This window comes from Eurosta solidaginis, chromosome X (genome assembly GCF_040869045.1).
Source record: "Eurosta solidaginis isolate ZX-2024a chromosome X, ASM4086904v1, whole genome shotgun sequence".
NCBI classification, from domain to species: Eukaryota; Metazoa; Arthropoda; class Insecta; order Diptera; family Tephritidae; genus Eurosta; species Eurosta solidaginis.
Genome location: NC_090324.1, coordinates 111645549 through 111670659, shown reverse-complemented (window position 1 = coordinate 111670659; position 25111 = coordinate 111645549). Strand labels below are relative to the sequence as shown.

General features: G+C 37.8%; 1 pseudogene; it reads right to left on the bottom strand.

Moving 5' to 3' along the window:
- The window catches only part of LOC137235076 (DNA repair endonuclease XPF-like), a 28964-nt pseudogene extending 4162 nt beyond the window's left edge, over nucleotides 1-24802 (bottom strand).
- Between the last annotated feature and the right edge of the window lie 309 nt (nucleotides 24803-25111).

The window sequence follows — 25111 nt, the reverse complement described above, 5'->3', positions numbered from 1 at the left end:
CTGCATTTCCGAAAACCATTGGTGCTGGCATTTTGTTCAAATTTTTGCACAATTTTAATTTAACTAAAACCAAAATAAATAAAAACAGCTGTTTCGCTTTATTATCGACTCGATATGAAAACGATACGAAATCGGCTTCGAATCGATTTGTTTAAATCGGAACTGAGAACACCAAAAAGAAATCGACTCGGAATCAACCTCGCCTGACCTTTCAAAGCGAGTCGGAATCCAGAACAGGCCGGATTGCTATTCAGAACACCACCTTGTGTTTCTTACAGCCAACCCAATATAAACGCACGCAAGTAATTTTCTGTCAAAAAATGTCTCATGTACATACAAGTTATATGAGAGCAACCCAAGTTGAATTTGCTACGTGAAAACCTAACTCGATTTCCAATTTTTGTTCTGCGTGACATTTAGATTCGACGTTTGCACACATGCTTTACATTGTCGCAACGCATGCTTATTTGGGTTAGGGCAAGGAACGCCGTGCGGTTTTATTGGGCCGGCTTGTTAAACATTTATTTGCACTTTTAAACCTTTACGACGTGTACCTTAATTTTATATTCGAAAATACTTTTAAGTTTGAATGTGTGGTTCATATGGCAATTGATGTTTGGGGTGTGATTGCTAATTCAATTGTATTCTGGGGCAGATAGTGAGTCTGCGTTAGGGTATGTTGGCCTTGTTCAGGGGAATCAGAGCAGGGTTATCGGTGTGTTGGCCTCATTCGGAATGAACGAGAGCTGGGTTATTTGGAATAAAGGGATATGGACTATTAAAGTTCATTTTCCTTGTCGTTGGGCGGAAGTAGTACCAATTTCGCGATTGGTCTCGTAATTTGTCCCTTCATTGTATGAACGTCAACAACACGTACACGGTTATCGGAACCTGGGTGTGTGTTGACGACTCTCCCCATTTTCCACTCGTTCGGTTGTAGGTTATCCTCCTTGATGACGTCTAGGTCCCCGGGTTTTAAGTTGGATTGTGGATGTTTCCATTTATACCGTTTCTGGATCTCGGTGAGATATTCCGATTTCCATCTTTTGCAAAAGGTTTGATGAAGGGCTTTCATCTTTTGCCATCGGTTTACAATTGAGGCAGGGTTTTCACTACAATCGAGTTTAGGTGGAGCTAAAAGATGCCCGCCTACGAGAAAATGGCCTGGAGTAAGCGGCTCCAGGTCGGAAGGGTCATTAAATGAGGGACTTAGAGGTCTCCAGTTGAGGCAGGCCTCAATTCGACATAAGAGGGTTGTAAACTCTTCTAAAGTATATTTATGGTCGGACGCGATCTTTTTAAAGTGTGTCTTAAAACTTTTTACCCCCGCTTCCCACAAACCTCCCATGTGAGGAGCGCTTGGCGGTATAAAATGCCATTCTAAAGTGTGATGGCTATATTTATTTAATGTTCCGTCCCTTGCTTCACGCAGAAATGCCTTAAACTCAGGTTAGTACCATTGTCGGAGTAAACGTTTTTCGGACAGCCTCGTCTGGATACAAATCTGGCGAAGGCAGCTAGGAAGGACCCGGTACTAAGGTCGTTTGTCGCTTCCAGATGGATGGCTTTCGTCGAAAAGCAGACGAACAGGCAAACGTATCCTTTTGAAATTCGACATCCCCTCCCTCGGTAGGATTTTATATCGAATGGTCCCGCGAAATCTACCCCAGTGTTAGTGAAGGCCCTAGTAAAGGTGGTGCGCTCTTTCGGAAGGATCCGCATAAGTTGCGTTTGTGTCCGCTTCCTGTAAATAGTGCAGACTTTACAGTTGTGGATAACCGACCTTATCATGACTTTAACGCGTGAGATCCAGTACTGAGTGCGGATATGACGTAGCATCAGCTGGTTCCCTCCATGCAGGGTGGTCTCATGAGAGGATTGGACTATAAGTCTGGATAACCTGCAAGTATAAGGAAGAATAATGGGATGACTTTCATTATCGGACATGTCTTTCGATGCCCCAGTCCGCCCCCCAGTTCGAATGATGCCTTCTTCATCTATATATGGGTTCAGGGGTAAAATCTCACTCTTCCCATTTATAAGATCTCCTGACTTCAAGTTTGCGTACTCTTCTTGATAATGTTGCCTCTGGCATATTGTTATCAATCTTCGTGTTGTTTTTTCTATTTCGTCAGGAGCGATCGAATGAGAATCCCTTTTGAAGGAGGCTTTAGTTTTTGGGTGCGTATTCTGGTAAAACCGAAGAATATAGGATATAACCCGCAAAGCCCTTGGTAAATCGGAAAACCTATCTAGAATATCAAAGTTATTTTTGACCGAAGTTGTATGAACTTTCACCCTCTTTTCCTCCATATTCGTATTGTAATCTTCTTCTTGTGTTGGCCAATTTTCGTTGTCTTCTTGTAACCAAGAAGGTCCCTGCCACCACAAAGAATTGTCGATTAGATCCGAAGCGAGGAGGCCTCTGCTCGCCAAATCTGCAGGGTTTGACGCAGAGTCTACATGCCGCCATACTTTGTCTCCAACTTTGTCGATGATTTTCGTTATTCGATGTGCCACAAACGTTGACCACGAACATGGTGGTTTTCGGATCCATGCCAGTACTATAGTCGAATCTGTCCAAAGGGTTACTTTAATGTTTGAAATTTGAATATTTTCCATGGCCGACTCTATAATTTCTGCAAGTAGGACTGCGCCGCAGAGTTCCAGTCGTGGCAATGATATGGTTTTGACCGGGGCTACTCTCGCTTTGGCCATCAACAGGTTGGTGAAGACTTGATCCTTTGTTTGTACCCTCAGGAAAACAGTGGCGGCATATGCTTTTTCCGAGGCATCGCTGAATCCAGGTATTTCGACATTGTCCTTCAATGTGTAGTGAACCCATCGCGGTATGCGTATATCGTTGATCTTTTCGTAGTCCGTCATGAATGATTGCCACCGATGTAGAGTAGTTTCAGACACATCTTAATCCCAGCCTGTCCCTTCCAACCAAATATTTTGCATTATTATTTTGGCTACAATTACGACTGGTGCCAGCCAGCCAAGAGGGTCGAAAAGTTTTGCGATCGCAGAAAGTATTGACCTTTTTGTTACGGCGTGGTTATTGTCAAAGGGTTTCGCTGTGAAGTAAAAGTAGTCGAAATGGGCGTTCCACCTGATACCGAGTGCTTTTACCATGCTGGTGTCTTCAAACTCAAGAAAATCCTCGCTTAATAGGTGTTGCTTCGGTATACCCTGTAGGATTTTCTTGCAGTTGGACGTCCATTTTCGCAATGGGAAACCTGCCGATTGCAATGCCAATGATATTTCGTCCCTTGCCTTGATTGCAATTTCGATGTTGTGTCCACCGGCGAGTACGTCATCAACGTACATGCAATTCCGCAGGATATCTGCTGCCATTGGATGCGATGTCTCCACGTCATCAGCCAGTTGGTGTAGTGTCCGGATCGCAAGATACGGAGCACAATTAACCCCAAAGGTTACCGTTTTCAATTCATAAATGTTAATTGGGTTTTTGGGGCATTTGCGAAATATGATTCGCTGATATTTTGTTTGGTTTTCATTTACCCATATTTGGCGATACATTTTTTCTATGTCGCTGTTAAATACGTATTTGAACAGCCGCCAACGTAGTATAAGAACTGTCAGGTCGGATTGAAGAATCGGACTTGGATATAAGGCATCATTTAGACTTTTGCCGTTAGTGGTAGGACAAGATGCATTAAATACGACTCTGACTTTTGTCGTTGTACTTCCCTCCTTTATAACAGCATGGTGAGGTAGGAAGTAACAGTCATTTGAGTCTGGCGAAATATTGCCTATTTGTTTCATGTGCCCTAAAGTTTCATATTCGGATACAACTCTATTGTATTCCGTTTGAAGGACTGGGTTTTTCGCAAGTCGTGTCTCGTTGCGATAAAATTGAGTACAGGCACTTCTTAATGAGGGGCCTAGGCTAAATTCTTTCCTAAAGGGTAAGGAGACTACGTATTTGCCATCGTTGTTCCGAACTGTTGTGGATTTGTAGAGCTTCTCGCAGTAAGTATCATCTTTATTGATGCTCCTCTTCTTTGGAATTTCCTCTATCTCCCAGAAAGCCGCCAATTGTTTATCTAAAGTGACCTCATTGAAATATGAAACTAAGGTTTTATTTGAATCAACCGCATCGGTACGGCCTGTCAAAATCCAGCCGAACACCGTTTCCTGTGCTATTAATGTGTTTAGCACATTTTTCTTAATGCCGCCTAACATAATTTGGGGGTATATGTCTCCGCCCAGAATTAGATCGACTGGCTCATTGACAAAGAATCGTTTGTCAGCCAGTACTAAGTCAGGGAATGCTTGCCTAGTCATTGCGTTTATTTGGCAAGTTGGAAGATTCCCTGTCAGTTATGGTAAAACCAGCATGATCGTATTGATATTGATTAATGGGTCGGTTGGTGACCGCAGTTGTATGTTGCATGCTTCTTTTACTTGTGCAGACATTGTATTATTGATGCCCGAAACTTGGGCATGCAGGTGTTTGGATGGCAGATTAATTCTGCGCTTTAGTTTCTCGGTAATGAATGAACATTCCGATCCCGAGTCTATTAGGACTCTCGCCGAATAGTCAACACCATTAAAATGAATATTGACCAGAGCTGTCCCTAGTAATACCCCTTTATTTGTGTTTGCGAAACATGAGTTCACATTATTAATCGGAGCGTTTTCTCTTTCAGCATTGCGTCGTATTTGAGCTTCCATTGAGGTAGATGCTCCGATAGTGTCAGGAGTATTTGTTGGTTTTGGCTGATTCGAAATATGAAGCAGCGTATGATGTCTTAAATGACATGTGGCACAGTTCATTTGACTGGTGCACTTTGTCACCGAATGGCCAGCAGAAAGGCAGTTTATACACCCACGGCTGCTCTTAATTTGTTCAAACCGTTTATTGGGTGTTAAACGTAAGAACTTTTCACACTTTGAAATTCGATGTGCAGGACTTTTGCACATCTTACACGTAGGTTTGGTTACTGTTGCACTTGCCTGGTAGGACCCTAATCGTTTCGACGATGTATCTGCCGAGGAACGAGAAGCATGTGGCTTAGAGGGTTTAGAAACCGTATCCCCTCTTATATCTACGACAGTTTCCAACGTTTGGAATCTGCTGGATAAGAATTTATCCATATCTGCCCATTTTGAAATATCTGTTTTATTTTCTATGGTTTGTTCCCATAGAGCCAGTGTGGTTTCTGGCAGTTTTGTGGAGCACAAATACGTTAGAATTGCATCCCAGTTTGATATGTCAATCTTGTGACATTGAAGCGCTGAGATAAAATTGTTTATTTCACGTTGCAGTTTTTTAATGGAGCTACCGCATTCGCTCTCAACTGCTTTTAAACTAAAAAGAATTTTTAATTGGGCATTGACCAAGATACGTTTGTTTTCGTATCGGTCACATAAATTTTTCCACGCTGTATCGAAACCGTCTGTTGTTAAGGAACACCGTTCCACTAACTCTTTGGCCTCCCCTTGAGTTTTTTGCCTTAAATAGTATAGTTTTTGCACTGCATGGAGTTTACTATTATTAATATATATGGCAGTGAACATGTCCCTAAAAGACGGCCATGAAATATAGTCACCTTTGAAAATATCCGTATCACATGCTGGCAGGCGCACATGATATTCCATATTATCTGAGACATCTACTTTCTTATCTTTCTTTTCAAAATTTTCCAAAAGCTCAGCTATTGCCGCCTGACACTTTGGGAAGCTGAAATAGCACATTTTATGCTTCTTCTTGATAGCCGATAAGTCCTTTGAATCAAGCTCTGATGAACCTAAGAGCTTTTCGTATGTCACCTTCGTAGCTTCCCACAGAGTTTTTAACTCATCCCTTTGGTATATTAGGGAGTGTTTACTGTGTTGTGAAGGTGACATGTCGTTGAAGTCATTTTCATACTCCGTCACTGCATCTGCTTGGCGTGTATAGGTCTTCATTGTGGATAAAAATAAAAACCCAAAAGTTTATACAGAAATTACCTTTGCAGAGAGTAGTGAGTGAAAAATGTCGCCAAAGGACAGAACTTGGAAGTGATAATGTGACAAGTGAAAGTATTTGGTGTACGCGTATGTATGCACAAATTTACCAATTGATTGTGTAAGCCGATAAGTTATGGCTAACGTGAAAAGGACTGTACAGAGGCTTATGTGCCAAGTGGGATAAGTACAATTTCGTGGTGGCAACGGCGCGCACCCACGTAAATGTTAAGGAAAGTGCTAATGCAGAATTGCTACTGAATTGTCTAAGCCAATAAGTAATGGCTAGTGCAAAAATGGTGTCAGTGGAAGAAGAAAAAAATATATGTACGCTTGTTATGGACTTTTTGATAATTTAACCAAGGAATGTGAACTTTTATATAACCAAATTAGATCAGTCAAAACTGATTTGTATATTGCCGCAAGTGAGAATAATAATTCTTCAGTTTTTTTTTTTTTTTTAAATAATTGTGCCAGGAATAAGGCTATTGGCCACCCAAACAACAACAACCATATGTGTGTATTACACTAAGTGCACTTTGCGCTATAGCAACAAACTAAATTGCAAACGTATTGCCCGTGTAAATAAGTGCAAGTGATTTATATGTGAGAAAAAATTTTATTTGATTAAATGTGCGCCTAAATTAAATTTACAGGTTTCTGAATAAGTAACCTTAACAAATGGAATTTTTGTGCTGTGGATTAAATGAATTTTTTCAGATAAATCCTGCAAATGTGAAAATAGAAAATTGGCGCAAAGCGGTGTTGTGCTACCTTGAGCTGTGTCCGGAAAATCTTACCGCTGGTGGGGGATTGTTCCGGATAGTCACAAGGCGTGTTGCACAAACTTTAAATAACTGCGTTAAGCGCCTTTTGTCCTATTTTTGCACAAAATAAGACTTCTCACTTCACGAACAAAAAATCACTTGCACTGTTTAATATAAAGAGCCACTTTGTAATTTTTAATTTTATTTTGAAATTTTAGTAAAAGTGAAATTAAAAGAAACCCCTACCTAGCACGGAATATTTTTAAACCACGTACCTTTTATCAAAGTGTTGATCCGGATAATCGAATGTGATTTAAATATTGTTGTTGGATGTTTCCAAAAGGTACCACCAAAAATGTATCAGTTGTTGTTGTTTCGAATATAAAATCGCTGGTATCACCAAGAAAATTGTATCACCATGGACAATTGCTGATATCTGTTGTTGAAATTTTTGGTTTTTCCTGTGTATTCTCACGAGTTTGGTATGCTTCCTTGCTTTAATGCCTAGAGAGTTGAGTGGACTGTAATTGTGTGACTGGTTCTCTTTACCGGCGCGGTAAGGACCATGAACAAATGCGTGGTGGCAACGGCGCGCACCCACGTATTTGTTAAATAATAGTTAAGGCGAAAAAAGGGGGAAATAAAATAAAAACACCAAAAAGATTTCGTATTAATAAAAAGAATTCACAAAGTGCTTTTATTTATATAAATACAACAAGTGTTAAGAAAAGGTTTAACAAATGTTGTGGAAAATTATATATATGTGATAATAATTTTGAAAAGTTGAACTTACGTGAACGGGCGATTACGTGTTCCTTTGCTGGCTGCTGGATTAAAAGAGGACGAGACTCTTTGCTACATGAGCCGATGAACCCACGATACAGCTCCTTCGTTGGGTTTCCCGGCAACAAAGTTGCCGTACCGCGGGCTCACAGCGGTAAAAATCTAGGATACATACGTACTACCACTCACACATGCCTGTGTGTATAGTGATCACAAGAATATGTGGGTGGTAGTAACGAAAGAAAATAACCAAAGAAAGTTATGTTACGAGGGGGGGAAATATATTTAGGCCTGTGGCCTAAACAGCGCACATATAGTAATAAGAGTAACGTTCCTGCCAAATTTCATCATGATATCTTCAACGACCAATTACAGCTTGCAAAACTTCTAAATTACCTTCTTTTAAAAGTGGGCGCTGCCACGCCCATTGTCCAAAGTTTTACTAGTTTTCTATTCTGCGTCATAAGTTCAACTCACCTACCAAGTTTCATCGCTTTATCCTTATTTGGTAATGAATTATCGCACTTTATCGATTTTTCGAAATTTTCGATATCGAAGAAGTGAGATGAGTGCCCAGGAACCTACATACCCAATTTCATCAAGATACCTCAAAATTTACTCAAGTTATCGTGTTAACGGACGGACGGACAGACGGACGGACGGACATGGCTCAATCGAATTTTTTTCGATACTGATGATTGTGATATATGGAAGTCTATATCTATCTCGATTCCTTTATACCTGTACAACCAACCGTTATCCAATCAAAGTTAATATACTCTGTGAGCTATGCTCAACTGAGTATAAAATTAGGAAGGAAGACTAAGTTCGGGTGTAACCGAACATTACATACTCAGTTGAGAGCTGTGGAGACAAAATAAGGGAAAATCACCATGTAGTAAAAAGAACCTAGAGTAGCCCTGGAATGTGTTTGTATGACATGTGTATCAAATGGAAGGTGTTAATGAGTATTTTAAAAGGGAGTGGGCCTTAGTTCTATAGGTGGACGCCATTTAGGGATATCGCCATAAAGGTGGGCCAGGGCTGACTCTAGAATTTGTTTGTACGATATGGGTATCAAATGAAAGGTGTTAATGAGTATTTTAAAAGGGAGTGGGCCTAAGTTCTATAGGTGACGCCTTTTCGAGATATCGCCGTAAAGGTGGAACCGTGGTGAATCTAGAAATTGATTGTACGATATGGGTATCAAATGAAAGGTGTTAATGAGCATTTTAAAATGGCGTGGGCCTTAGTTCTATAGGTGCACGCCTTTTCGAGATATCGCCATAAAGGTGGACCAGGGGTGACTCTAGAATATGTTTGTACGATATGGGTATCAAATGAAAGGTGTTAATGAACATTTTAAAAGGGAGTGGGCCTTAGTTCTATAAGTGGACGCCTTTTCGGAATATCGTTATAAAGGTGGACCAGGGTTAACTCTAGAATGCGCTTGTACAATATGGGTATCAAAGGAAAGGTGCTAATAAATATTTTAAAAGGGAGTGGGCCTTAGTTCTATGGGTGGACGCCATTTAGGGATATCGCCATAAAGGTGGACCAGGGCTGACTCTAGACTTTGTTTGTACGATATGGGTAGATATCAAATGAAAGTTGTTAATGAGCATTTTAAAAGGGAGTGGGCCTTAGTTAAATAGGTTGACGCCTTTTCGGAATATCGTTATAAAGGTGGACCAGGGTTGACTCTAGAATGCGTTTGTACAATATGGGTATCAAACGAAAGGTGTTAATAAGTATTTTAAAAGGGAGTGGGCCTTAGTTCTATGGGTGGGCGCCTTTTCGGGATATCGCCATAAACGTGGACCAGGGGTGCCTCTAGAATGCGTTTGTAGGATATGAGTATCAAATGAAGTTGTTAATGAGTATTTTAAAAGGCAGTGGGCCTTAGTTCTATAGGTTGATGCTTTTTCGAGATATCGCCATAAAGGTGGGCCAGGGATGACTCTAGAATTTTTTTGTACGATATGGGTATCAAGTTAAAGGTATTAATGAGGGTTTTAAAAGGGAGTGGCCCTTAGTTCTATAGGTGGACGCCTTTTCGAGATAACGCCATAAAGGTGGACCAGGGGTAACTCTAGAATTTGTTTGAACAATATGGGTATCAAGTGAAAGGTGTTAATGAGTATTTTAAAAGGGCGTGGGCCTTAGTTCTATAGGTGGATGCCTTTTCGAGATATCGCCATAAAGGTGGACCAGGGGTGACTCTAGAATTTGTTTGTACGTTATGGGTATCAAATGAAAGGTGTTAATGAGTATTTTAAAAGGGAGTGGGCCTTAGTTCTATAGGTGGACGCCTTTTCGAGATATCGCCATAAAGGTGGACCAGGGTTGACTCTAGAATTTTTTTGTACGATATGGGTATCAAATTAAAGGTATTATTGAGGGTTTTAAAAGAGAGTGGCCCTTAGTTCTACAGGTGGACGCCTTTTCAGGATATCGCCATAAAGGTGGAGCAGGGGTGAGTCTAGAATGCGTTTGTACAATATGGGTATCAAATGAAAGGTGTTAATGAGGGTTTTAAAGGGGAGTGGCCCTTAGTGGCCCATAATTCTATAGGTGTTAATGAGTATTTTAAAAGGGAGTGGGCCTTAGTTCTATAAGTGGATATGGGTATCAAATTAAGGGTATTGAGGGTTTTAAAGGGGAGTGGCCCTTAGTGGTATATGTGAAGGCGTTTTCGGGATATCGACCAAAATGTGGACCAGGGTGATCCAGAACATCATCTGTCGGGTACCGCTACCTATTTATATATGTAATACCACGAACAGTATTCCTTCCAAGATTCCAAGGGCTTTTGATTTCGCCCTGCAAAACTTTTTCATTTTCTTCTACTTAGTATGTTAGGTGTCACACCCATTTTACAAAGTTTTTTTCTAAAGTTATATTTTGCGTCAATAGAATTACCATGTTTCATCCTTTTTTTCGTATTTGGTATATAATTATGGCATTTTTTTCATTTTTCGTAATTTTCGATATCGAAAAAGTGGGCGTGGTCATAGTCGGATTTCGGCCATTTTTTACACCAATACAAAGTGAGTTCAGATAAGTACGTGAACTGAGTTTAGTAAAGATATATCGATTTTTGCTCAAGTTATCGTGTTAAGGATAGGACAGACGGTCGACTGTGTATAAAAACTGGGCGTGGCTTCAACCCATTTCACCCATTTTCACAAAAAACGGTTATCGTCCTAGAATCTAAGCCTCTACCAAATTTCACAAGGATAGGTAGATTTTTGTTCGACTTATGGCATTAAAAGTATCCCAGACAAATTAAATGAAAAGGGCGGAGCCACGCCCGTTTTGAAATTTTCTTTTATTTTTGTATTTTGTTGCACCATATCATTACTGGAGTTAAATGTTGACATAATTTACTTATATACTGTAAAGATATTTACTTTTCTTTTAAAATTTGACTATACAAAAATTTTTTTTTAAAAAGTGGGCGTGGTCGTTTTCCGATTTTTCTAATTTTTATTAAACATACATATAGTAATAAGAGTAACGTTGCTGCTTTTTCGAAATTTTCGATATCGAAAAAATGGGCGTGGTTATAGTCCGATATCATTCATTTTAAATAGCGATCTGATATGAGTGCCCAGGAACCTACATACCAAATTTCATCAAGATACCTCAAAATTTACTCAAGTTATCGTGTTAACGGCCGGACGGACGGACATGGCTCAATCGAACTTTTTTTCGATACTGATGATTTTGATATATGGAAGTCTATATCTATCTCGATTCCTTTATACATGTAGAACCAACCGTTATCCAATCAAAGTTAATATACTCTGTGAGCTCTGCTCAACTGAGAATAAAAACAAGTAAGGAAGGTTAAGTTCGGGTGTAACCGAACATTACATACTCAGTTGAGAGCTATGGTGGCAACATAAGAGAAAATAACCATGTAGGAAAATGAATCGAGGGTAACCCTGGAATGTGTTTGTGTGACATGTGTATCAAAGGAAAGGTGTTAATGAGTATTTTAAAAGAGAGTGATCCTTCTTTCCATAGGTGGACGCCGTTTCGTGATATCGCCATAAAGGGGACCAGGGGTGACTCTAGAATGCGTTTGTACAATGTGGGTATCAAACGAAAGGTGCTAATAAGTGTTGTAAAAGGGAGTGGGCGTTAATTCTATGGGTGGACGCCTTTTCGGGATATCGCCATAAAGGTGGACCAGGGGTGACTCTAGAATTTGTTTGTACGATATGGGTATCAAATGAAAGGTGTTAATGAGTATTTTAAAAGGGAGTGGGCCTTAGTTCCATAGGTGGATGCCTTTTCGAGATATCGCCATAAAGGTGGGCCAGGGGTGACTCTAGAATTTTTTTGTACGATATGGGTATCAAATGAAAGGTGTTAATGAGTATTTTAAAAAGGAGTGGGCCTTAGTTATATAGGTGGACGCCTTTTCGAGATATCGCCATAAAGGTGGACCAGGAGTGACCCTAGAATTTGTTTGTACAATATGGGCATCAAACGAAAGGTGTTAATGAGTATTTTAAAAGGGAGTGCGCCTTAGTTCTATAGGTGGACGCCGTTTCGAAATATCGCCATAAAGGTGGACCAGGGGTGACCCTAGAATTTGTTTGTACAATATGGGTATCAAAAGAAAGGTGTTAATGAGTATTTTAAAAGGGAGTAATCCTTAGTTCCATAGGTGGACGCCGTTTCGAGATATCGCCATAAAGGTGGGCCAGGGGTGACTCTGGAATTTTTTTGTACGATATGGGTATCAAATGAAAGGTGTTAATGAGTATTTTAAAAGAGAGTGATCCTTCTTTCCATAGGTGGACGCCGTTTCGTGATATCGCCATAAAGGGGACCAGGGGTGACTCTAGAATGCGTTTGTACAATATGGGTATCAAATGAAAGGTGTTAATGAGTATTTTAAAAGGGCGTGGGCCTTAGTTCTATAGGTGGACGCCTTTTCGAGATATCGCCATAAAGGCGGACCAGGGGTGACTCTAGAATTTGTTTGTACGATATGGGTATATCGCCATAAAGGTGGGCCAGGGGTGACTCTAGAATTTTTTTGTACGATATGGGTATCAAATGAAAGGTGTTAATGAGTATTTTAAAAGGGCGTGGGACTTAGTTCTATAGGTGGACGCCTTTTCGAGATATCGCCATAAAGGTAGACCACGGGTGACTCTAGAATTCGTTTGTACGATATGGGTTTCAAATGAAAGGTGTTAATGAGTATTTTAAAAGAGCGTGGGCCTTAGTTCTATAGGTGGACGCCTTTTCGAGATATCGCCATAAAGGTGGACCAGGGGTGACTCTAGAATTTGTTTGTACGATATGGGTATCAAATGAAAGGTGTTAATGAGTATTTTAAAAGGGAGTGGGCCTTAGTTCCATAGGTGGATGCCTTTTCGAGATATCGCCATAAAGGTGGGCCAGGGGTGACTCTAGAATTTTTTTGTACGATATGGGTATCAAATGAAAGGTGTTAATGAGTATTTTAAAAAGGAGTGGGCCTTAGTTATATAGGTGGACGCCTTTTCGAGATATCGGCATAAAGGTGGACCAGGGGTGATTAAAGGTATTAATGAGGGTTTTAAAAGGGAGTGGCCCTTAGTTGTATATGTGAAGGTGTTTTCGAGATATCGACTAAAATGTGGACCAGGGTGATCCAGAACTTCATATGTCGGGTACCGCTAATTTATTTATATATGTAATACCACGAACAGTATTCCTTCCAAGATTCCAAGGGCTTTTGATTTCGCCCTGCAAAACTTTTTCATTTTCTTCTACTTAATATGGTAGGTGTCACACCCATTTTACCAAGTTTTTTTCTAAAGTTATATTTTGCGTCCATATTGGCGGCCACCGTGGTGTGATGGTAGCGTGCTCCGCCTACCACACCGTATGCCCTGGGTTCGAACCCCGGGCAAAGCAACATCAAAATTTTAGAAATAAGGTTTTTAAATTAGAAGAAAATTTTTCTAAGCGGGGTCGCTCCTCGGCAGTGTTTGGCAAGCGCTCCGGGGGTATTTCTGCCATGAAAAGCTCTCAGTGAAAACTCATCTGCCTTGCAGATGCCGTTTGGAGTCGGCATAAAACATGTAGGTCCCGTCCGACCAATTTGTAGGGAAAATCAAGAAGAGCACGACGCAACTTGGAAGAGAAGCTCGGCCTTAGATCTCTTCGGAGGTTATCGCGCCTTACATTTTTTTTTTTTTTATTTTGCGTCAATAGACCAATACAATTACCATGTTTCCTCCCTTTTTTCGTATTTGGTATATAATTATGGCATTTTTTTTCAATTTTCGTAATTTTCGATATCGTGATTGTCGGATTTCAGTCATTTTTTACACCAATACAAAGCGAGTTCAGATAAGTACGTGAACTGAGTTTAGTAAAGATATGTCGATTTTTGCTCAAGTTATCGTGTTAACGGCCATGCGGAAGGACAGAAGGACAACTGTGTATAAAAAATGGGCGTGGCTTCAACCGATTTCGCCCATTTTCACAGAAAATAGTTAGCGTCATAAAATCTATGCCACTACCAAATTTCACAAGGATTGGTAAGTTTTTGTTCGACTTATGGCATTAAAAGTATCCTAGACAAATTAAATGAAAAAGGGCGGAGCCACGCCCATTTTGAGATTTTCTTTTACTTTTGTATTTTGTTGCACAATATCATTACTGGAGTTGAATGTTGGCATAATTTACTTATATACTCTAAAATTCGAATTAAAAAAATTTTTTTTTTTTTAAGTGGGCGTGGTCGTTCTCCGATTTTGCTAATTTTTAGTAGGCAGATATATAGTAATAAGAATAACGTTCCTGCCAAATTTCATCGTGATATCTTCAACGATTGCCAAATAACAGCTTGCAAAACTTCTAAATTACCTTCTTTTAAAAGTGGGCGGTGCCATGCCCATTGTCCAAAATTTTACCATTTTTCTATTCTGCGTCATAAGCTCAACTAACTTACCAAGTTTCATCGCTTAATCCGTATTTGGTAATGAATTATAGCACTTTTTCGATTTTTCGAAATTTTCGATATCGAAAAAGTGGGCGTGGTTATTGTCCGATATCGTTCATTTTAAATAGCGATCTGAGATGTGTGCCCAGGAACCTACATACCAAATTTCATCAAGATACCTCAAAATTTACTCAAGTTATCGTGTTAATGGACAGACGGACGGACGGACGGACATGGCCCAATCGAATTTTTTTTCGATACTGATGATTTTGATATATGGAAGTCTATATCTATCTCGATTCCTTTCTACCTGTACAACCAACCGTTATCCAATCAAAGTTAATATACTCTGTGAGCTCTGCTCAACTGAATATAATAAACAATAATCATTACAAAAAATTATTATTCTAGCCTTGAGCTCGTTTCGAACCTTGAATACTTTATCAATACGCCGATAAAACAAAAACAATTGTGAATAAACCATTAGCACTTGGGAAATGTCAAACAAAGTAATTGACAATAAACAAATCCAACATTATCAGTGTCTTGAAACAGATGGCGCAACGCTGAATAAATATATTTAGTAGAAAGGAATAGAAGTAGCAATTTGTCAGTCAAGCAAACCACCGCTGTATAGCTAAATGGTTAGCGCAACGTTGCCTAAAGCGTACTGATGATGAAGGCTTAGCACCCTTCGAAATGGATCTATCTGCACAGCTATGGCAGGTTGTCTGAAAAATTTTCTATTTACTATTCCAAAAACAAAAAAATTTTTCAATTATAGAAATATTAAAAAAACAATAATCATTACAAAAAATTATTGTTCTGGCCTTGAGCACGTTTCCAACCTTGAATACTTTATCAATAGGTCGATAAAATAAAAACAATTTACAGAAAACAAAATTACGCTAGGTGGCGCGGTAAGTGAGATAACTACAAATCCTTGAAAAACGAGGGGAATGTTGCAATCGATTTTTGAGTAACTTCCCGGTGAGCTGGAGAAATGAAACTTGAGCCGAAAGTTAGAACGCGGCGGCAATGCAACATTTTATCAAAAAAAAAATCCGCTAGGTGGCGCACGGATCGAGATATTAGCAAAATTTATTTAAATTTGGGAATTTTTCAATCCATTATTAACTAACTTCCCGGTTACCTAGAGACTTGTAACTTAGCACATAGTTCAAGACGCGGTGACAATACAATTTACAGGAAACAAAATTCCGCTAGGTGGCGCGCTAAGTGAGATAACTACAAATCCTTGAGAGACGAGGGATTTTTGCAATCGGTTTTTGAATAACTTCCCGGTGAGCTGGAGATATGAAACTTGAACCGTAAGTCAGAACCCGGTGACAATGCAAAATATGATCAAAAAAATTGCACTAGGTGGCGCATGGATCGAGATATTAGGAAAATTAATTTTAATTTAGGAATCTTCCAATCCATTTTTAACTAACTTCCTGGTTACACAGAGACTTGCAACTTAGCGCATAGTTCGAGACCCGGTGTCAATACAATTTATAAAAACAAAGTTCCGCTAGGTGGCGTGCTAATTGAGATAACTACAAATCCCTGAAAAACGAGGGGAATCTTGCTATCGATTTTTGAGTAACTTGCCGGTGAGCTAGAGAATTGAACCATGGGCCGTGGGTCAGAACCCGGTGACAATTTAACATCTGATCAAAAAAAATCGCTAGGTGGCACGCGGATCGAGATAGTAAGAAAACAAATTTTAATTTGTGAATTTTTCAATCCATTTTTAACTAACTTCCCGGTTACCTAGAGACATAAAACTTGGCACTTAGTGAGAGACCTGGTGTAATATTAGAATAAAAATATTTGAATTCGGTGTAGTGCCATTTAAGCGGAAGCGGCCCAGATGGAATTAACTTTATTCATTAAATTTCGACTTATTTATACTAAAATATTCTAAACAAATACTTATGTTTTAAAGTTCCTATATACTAATCATACGTACATACATATTGCATGAGCGATGTAACCGTTTGTACAAGGCAGAGCTATAAAATGATTCAAGCAATACAATTATAAATCAAGATGGATTCATTTTACAAATATAATTGTTTGATTTCATATATATAAGCCAAGTTTGAATGCGATTTCATTTTTTCCATTCAAAAATTCCGTTAGTGATTGCATGACTGTAAAAAAAGCATTCAGATTGATTGTGAATGCATCGAGAGCACTCCCACTCACGATGATTGCAAAATTTGTTGATTGCAATCACTTTTTCATTCAGTTCCATTGAAATATCCGCTTTCAGGGTTGACGCTTTCGTACTTTTGATGGCTAACATACCTGTGATTGGTTTGAAAGTGTCAAAATAGTTATAAGTAACCGGGCTGCCATATTTCATTTAAAACATTATGTTTGATTCTAAAAAGTGTTATTAGGGGAATTTTGCCCTAAATTATTGGAACTCAATTTTACATGCTTCAGTTCTGATTGAAATAAATAAGAAACACGAGGAAATGACTTAATACATTCATAAAACATAATTGGAATAAAATATTATTTCCAATAAAATAATTTCCAATTATAAATCCCAAATGTGGTTCTCGCATTCAATAGTGACGGTAACTCTGACACAATGTTTTGATATTTTATATTGTATAACAGTATTTTGGTATTTTCTACAAGAATAAGCATAATTTTTCTAAAAGTTAAGTAGAAATCTATTGCCACATAAATACGGAATATAATAAAGTTCTTCTTGTAGATTATAGTGAAGTGAAGGTGGAGAAAATGCGTTTAAAAGCCTGAAACGGTAGACGTCAGATAGTTGTGCAAGGTGTTCCTCTTTATATCAAAAACACATCAAATGTGATTGTATTATTCAAAGCCCTGGCATTTTTTGATCTTTCCAAAGTATATATTCTCAAGCCGCGAGACTGTTTCGCTTGCAGATATAAGCTTGTTTTTGCAAAACAATTATTTCATCATTTCTTAACTTTGCTAATCAGTGATTTTACATTTTATAATTTTGGACCTATGTCTATTTTACCATGCACAAGTATCCTGAATTCTTTACAGCATGTTAATGATATCTTTATGAAGCAAAACTCACATCTGGGATAGCCTTGAATACTGTTACTAGCAAATATGTATCGAAATTGAACAACATCTCTAAAGAATGTTTCAATGTATCTAAGTATAAGTCATTATCAAAACAAAAACCAAAAAAAAAAAAAACAAGCTACTCTGAAACTTAAAAAAACATTTTTTCCGTTTTACCAAGTCTTTGGCATTGTGTGCATAACATAAAATAAACCAGGGGTGTGATATCCGTGTGCATTGACTAAGCTTCCCGTTGTGTTTGGTACAAATAAAGGCATAAGGGGGATCAAAATCAAAGAGAAAGGGGGATTTTGTACAGATTTTAATTTGTAAAAACGATTTTTCTTGTTTTCTTGGAGCCTCTGCAATAGTTTTGAAATTTTAGAAAGTTTTGGCAGCTAATGTTATCAAAATTTACCATTATTTTTAATGAAAAATATGATTGGTATCGTTTTGAAGGCTTTTTGAAAATTTGTTGATATAAAAAGATGAAATTCGCATGACAACAACGTGATTTTTTATTAATAGTGTAACTATATTGTACTTTTAATCACGTTAGCTGGCTATAAGCTTTTTTCTTTATATTTCGTGTTCGTTGAAAATGCTACACTGTGTCTGGAAGGCGATGTTTTTTCTATTGTTATAAACAAAAAATATATAAAAATAAAAAATTCATTAATGACATAAGCACAATATTGGACTACCTACCCAATTGGAAACTTTATTGCTCATACAATATATATCGCCGTGTCCTTTCCAAGAATACGTTAGCAAAAAAATTTTGGATTTCGCCCAAATAAATAAGTTAATAATAATATTTAGTTTTTCTCTTGCAAAGGAAGATGTAAATCTTTTTTATCCTATGCGTCAAGCGAAGAAAGGTCTATTTTGCAATCAGATTTGGACACATTGCTCAATTGGTGCCACTTAATCTAAAAAAAATGCAAATTTGTGTACATATATTACTTCAGCCAGCTTCTTACACTCTTAACAATTATAATCTTGAACAGGTATGTATACAGTTTTATAGACCTTGGGGTTGATATGGACAGTAAACTTAACTTCAACCTTCATATTACTGCAACTGTTAATAAGGCTAGAGGTGTTCTGGCATTTGAAAAGCCATGGTATAAAGAATTCAGCGACCCCTACGTTACTAAAGGCTCTTTTTAAAACATTCGTCAGGTCGATATTAGAATATGGTGCAATAAATTGGAAACCGAGCTACCAGGTTTATATTGATCGGCTAGAATCAGTCCAAAAACAATTCTTACTTTTCTCCTTAAGAGATTTCCTTACTAGTCGTAGGGAAATGCTTGGAATTGTATTTATGATTAAATAACTAAATGGTTCGGCCTCCAACTCATTCCTGTTCAGCGAAGTAAACAACTTTAATGTCCCTTCCCGGCCCTAAAGACATCTTAAACATCTCTACCTAAAATATTGGAAAACAAATTTTGAAATAAATGAGCCCCTCCGCTGTGTATGTTAGAATTACAACTCCCACTCTAGCACATTTGATCTTTCGGACTCGCTTTTTTATATTAAAAAAAAGGACGTGTGGCACTCGGGGACTGCCGCGGTAAAGCTATTGCATATTATCAACTTATGCAATTATAATATTTATGCAACATTTTGTTTTCTTTGATATTAATTCAAGTTTTGTCTTTGATATTAATTCAAGTTAACCTTTTTAAGCGTGGTGACCGATAAGAAAACAAATTTTTTCCTTTATTGAATAAATGAGAAGTTAATATTTAACTTTCACTTTAACTTTAACTTTAACTTTAACTTTAACTTTACTTTTAACTTTTACTTTCACTTTAACTTCAAAATTCACTTTAACTTTAACTTTAACCTTATTTTTAACTTTAACTTAAACTTTAGCATTCACTTTAACTTTAACTTTAACTGTAACTTTAACTTTAAATTTAACTTTAACTTTAACCTTAACTTTGACTTTAACTTTAACTTTAACTTTTTAAATCAAATCGAGCTCTAGGCCAAATAATTGTATATTCTTAATAAAACATAACACGTAAATTTTTGATATACAATTATATTATTTAATTTGTCGATATTTCGACTTCAGTCTGAAGTCATCATCAGGACTAGGTACGAAAAGAACAAACATACATATTAAAATCATAAAAATACACATTTGCACAAGTACAGAACTTACATTGTTGAATGCAATATGTCAACTAGTGTAACAAAAATATAAGTTTACGAACAGTGCAAAGCAAATAACAATAAAATGTAAATAACACAAAGCCGTTATCATAAACAAAAATTGAACATAAGCAGAAAGTTATCTAATGAGTAGTGAGCGCCGCTCAAGTGATATCAGCTGCAGTCTGCAGGTGAACTCTTTGGTAAACAGTGGGAGATGCTCTTATCTAATATTGTTGTTGTTGTTGATCAGCTGCCTAAAGGCAGAGGCAATACCAATTGTATCAGATTTGAAGTTCATGCGTTTGTCGCTGGGTGTGTTTATGATGTGCAGCATCTCTAATATGTAGCGTTTGTTGTAATTCCTCTCTTGCTGTAGAATTTCTATATTTTCTAAATTGGGAGAGTGTCCAGTTTCTCTGCAATGCTGTGTTAGCGCCGTTTTGCCATCATTAGGGTTGTTGCGATTTTTAATATTCGTTTTATGCACGGAAATCCTCGTTTTTAGTTTCGATTTAGTAGTCCCCACATATACTTTGTCGCATACGTGGGACCCGTCACCATTACATAGAATTTTATATATCAAGTCCGATTTCTCATATTTATCTATTCTGCTCTTGGTATTACTGAAAATTTGTCGCAACGTATTATTGTAGGTAAAGGCTAAATTACATTTCTCTTTGTCATAAATATTTGAATATTTTATTCTGTTGGACAGGCCTGACACAAATGTAGTCGATTTATATATTTTATTATTTTCGGCATTTTTTCTCGCAGTGGGTTTCTTATAATAATCTCTTATAAAGTTTTTTATTTTGCGTGTGGGAAATTCATTATTTTCTAGAACATTTATTATTATTTTAATGTTTTCTTTATGATAAACTTCATCGCTGATGGAGAGAACTCTGTTGATAAAATTTATGGCCGTATTGACTATTGTAGATTTGTCATGTTTAGAATTAAAGTTAATTAATCTACCTGACGCGGTAGGTTTTTTATACCAATCAAAACATAATTGGTTATTCTTTTTTATAACAAGAGTATCGAGAAACGGTAGTTTTCCATCCTTCTCCACCTCAATTGTAAATTTAATACTCCTGTTGTATCCATTTAGAATATTTAGCAATTCTTCCACCGTATCAGTTTTTACAATTGCGAAAAGGTCATCGAAGTATTTGGTAAGCAAACGTGGCTTATAAGGGAAGTCATCTTCAAATTTCTCCATTAATTCTTCCATTACAATGTCTGCTATGACGGGGGATGCTGGGGAACCCATGGGCATACCGTAACGTTGCTCATAAATTTTATTGTTTAATTTAAAATATCTATTATCTCTAACTTTAACTTTAACTTTAACTTTAACTTTAACTTTAACTTTAACTTCAACTTTAACTTTAACCTTAACTTCAACTTTAACTTTAACTTTAACTCTAACTTTAACTCTAACTTTAACTTTAACTTTAACTTTCACTTTATTTTTAACTTTAACTTAAACATTCACTTTAACCTTAACTTTAACTTTAACTTTAACCCTAACATTAAGTTTAACTTTAACTTTAACTTTATGATCCGGGGTAGGCGTGAGCTTAGCACCTGCTAACAAGCCAACCTAATATAAACGCACGCAAGCCATTTTCTGTCAAAAATGTCTCATGCACATACAACTTGTATGAGAGCAACTCAAATTGAATTTGGTGCGTGAAAACCTAACTCGATTTCCAATTTTTGTTCTGCGTGACATTTAGATTTGACGTTTGCACACATGCTTTACATTGTCGCAACGATTGCTTATTTGGGTTAGGCCAAAAAACGCCGGTTGTTTGCGTGCGCTAAAAAAAACGCAGTGCGGTTTTATTAGGTTGGCTTGTAAGCGACCATATATGTATACGATAAGCGATAGCACAATGGCTACTTCGTGAAAATCAACGACAGCTCTTTTAGTTTGATTTCGGTGGTCGTACGCTTAGAAAGTGTCGCACGCGCGCTTAAAACAGAGTACCAAAGAGTGCGTGTGACACGTGTTCTCCGTTCAAGCATTGAAATCAAACTAAATAAATAATTGATTTTGCTTTCGTGCTCGCTACGCGTTCGTGTTTACTAACACATTCTCAATTTGGTAACCGAGTAAATGTAGTGGTGCCCACCGCTGTTTTTGATAGAGATCGAATTTTATGTCTTTGGCCTCCGAACCTTTACGAACCTTTTCGAGCCTTTTCGAACCTTTTTTGACAAATATACGATTTTTTTTATTTAGTCGCCAAGCCCGCGATAAAATCTATGCAATAGCTCAAAAATCTGCTCTTTCCTCTCTTAATAGTAACTAACTGTATTCATTAACATATTGAATTAATTTTCTACTAATTCAATCCATTATATGTATATATATTAATTACTAATACGGCATTTATTTTACTTAGCTGATGAGGTTTCCTCTGTAGCTGAGCAGTTTTAGATTTCGACGGTTAACAAACCATTGCCTTACAACGGCTTGGCATGAACAGGATTAGCCTGGTTTCACTGGACGACTTGAGGGCAGTGCGCTGTCTCAACTTCATAAACAAAAAAAAAATAAAAATAAAAACAAAAACTCTTTCCATTCTGAACACTTTTTGGAAAATTTTTCTAAAATGCTCCATTTGGTTGATGGGGTCATTTAAAATGATAGTAATAAAATACTTTTTTTTTTTTTTTAAGTCCTTTAATTGGTCGTGCTAAAACGTACATTAAGATCATAATTTTCTACTTTGGTTTATCTCATGAAAACAACTTCTTAGTACTGAGAATAAGTACGTATTTTCTGAAAAAAATATTGGGGAGCCGGTTAAGCAGAATTAATGTGTACGCTGGGGCCGTCAGTATGCAGAAAAAAATTGCAAAGGTAATACTGCGAGAGTGCTTAAACTTCAATTGTTGAATTTAAGGCTGAAGTTTATGAAACAAACTTTTAAAACCCTTTCCCCACTCTTGGCAGTGGACATGATTATGTTCTTTTCTGGAATAAATATTGCACGATTTTCGTTGCTCTCCCGAAAGTTTCCGTCCTCATTTAATAAAATATTGTCCGAAAAAGCATCATTTTGTACACATTTAGTGATCGTTACATTATTAAATAGTACAATAAGAAAGATAGGAAATCGCCATTAGATAGGCTTGCAGAAACTTTGCCAAACATGCGCTCATTTCCTACTGGTGCGCTTGGTGTGTAAAATTATTCGAATACTTTTTTTATTTTTATTTGACAATTGCCTAAACATGCATGCCAACGATGTAAATTCAGAGACTTCACCTTTAATACAAATTCTAGCAATTTTGGGACTCCAAATTTCTTAAGAAACATGAAGTGCCGTCAGAAAACCGCTTTTTAAAGCTTACGTAATTCAATATTAATTTAGCATGCGCACATTCATATACATACGATTCGTATTATACGAATACATAAAAACCTCTATTAGTAATACCTTTTTGAATGTAGGAATTCTCTTTGAAGTTTTTGAATGTTGCTTAGTATTAAAAGCAGAACATACACATAAGTAGGATGTTATGAAATTTCTTTGATTTATCAGGTCACAATACATTAAATGGTTCTCAAGAAATTATGGTCTTATTATACAATGTATATTATTATTATTAATCAGGACGAGAGTCGCACACCGAATTGTAGACAATCGAATAAAAACGCGTGTACTAATATTTCGTTTGTGTGTATGCTTTATTAATGCTAGTTGACCAAAGCAATATTGGACGAACTAACATGTATGGGAGTCAAACGAGAATGGCTCTCAACTACATTGCTTACACAGTATTTATAGGCGATCATGTCGACGCTGATCGTCAGTGATGCAAATTTAAGATATTACTGTGCGCAGCACAGAGTGGTATTTTCACAAAACATTACAACGAGTCTACATGTAAAACATTGAACATAACATTTATGGTATACTACAAGTAAAATGGAACAAATATCATTGATGACGTTAAGCGTGGTTGTTACAGTCTCTCCCTAGAATACAGAAATCAACCCGATGATGTATCCTATTTAGTGGCCTTTTGAGGACGTCCTCGGCGTCTTAATGTTTACCGGAGTTTCGGGAACGTTGTCAGAACTACGATATGGTGTCAATGATGATGCATGTTATGTACCCAGTGGATACTGAAGATTATCCTCATGAGCAATTACGTAGGAGGTTGAACCTTGTTTGTCAATAATTACGTAAGGCCCATCTCGTCGTGGAATAAATTTTGATGTTATACCCTTTACAGCATTGCTCAAAACATGAGTCGTCACAAGCCCCTTAGCTCCATTTTCTAAACCTTCTTGGTCCCGTCTTTTGTTATTCGTGACGGCTTTGTTAGCGTCTTGTTGCTTTCGTTCGCATTCTTGCGTAGCTCTGAACACCTCAGCGAGTGTACTTAGGTACGGCGTGATTTCAGCAATGAAGTTTTCCGAATGGACGATAGCTTTTAAATCATGGTTGACGTCGTCGATTGTACGCAATTCATGCGCAAACGTAAGATAAGCGGCTGTGTGACCAGTACTTTGGCAGCATGTTGTGTTCATTGCGAACCGTATGGCTGGCAACTTCTCTGCCCAGTTGCGATATTTTGTGCCTACCAAAATGGACAGCTGCGTCTTAAAGCCTCGATTCTTCCGCTCTACCGGATTCGCTTGAGGGTGATAGAATGGCGTAAATACTTGGCGTATGTCCAGACAAAAGGCAACTTTCTGCATCACACCTGGTACGAATTGTACACCGTTGTCGCTGATTATTCGTCTAGGGATTCCACAGCGTAGGAACACCTCGTCTATAAGCGTTTTTTCGCAGCTCTCGGCAGAAGCTTCTTTTAGTGGAAAGAGCTCCCCCCACCGGCTAGCGACATCTTCCACAATATAAATCCACTGCATTCCGTTCGTATCTGGTGGTAATGGTCCAAACAGATCAACGGCTATGGCTTCAAAACGTTGTTTACTGCAGTTTTTTTGGTATAGGGACATTGGCTTCAGGTTCGTTATCTTATAGCGCTGACATTCAATGCATTTTTTGACATGATTCTCAATATCCTTCCGCATACCTGGCCAATAATAACGCGATGATACCTTTCACATAGTCCGGTCGATTCCGTAATGACCAGCAGTGTCTTTGTTGTGATACGTATTTAAAATATCTGGGACTTCGGACTTCGGAACAACCAGCTGTGCATCCTCGCTATCTTCGTCGCTGTAGCAATAGAGAACGCCATCGTTCATCGTGTATCCTCTCTTGGCCCAATGTACCGCATCATCAGTCTCACCCACGAAACAATCAATAATACTTTTTAGTGTGGGATCACTGAGTTGGCTGTCACGGATTTCCTTCGCTCCACGGTGTGGAAGATCAAT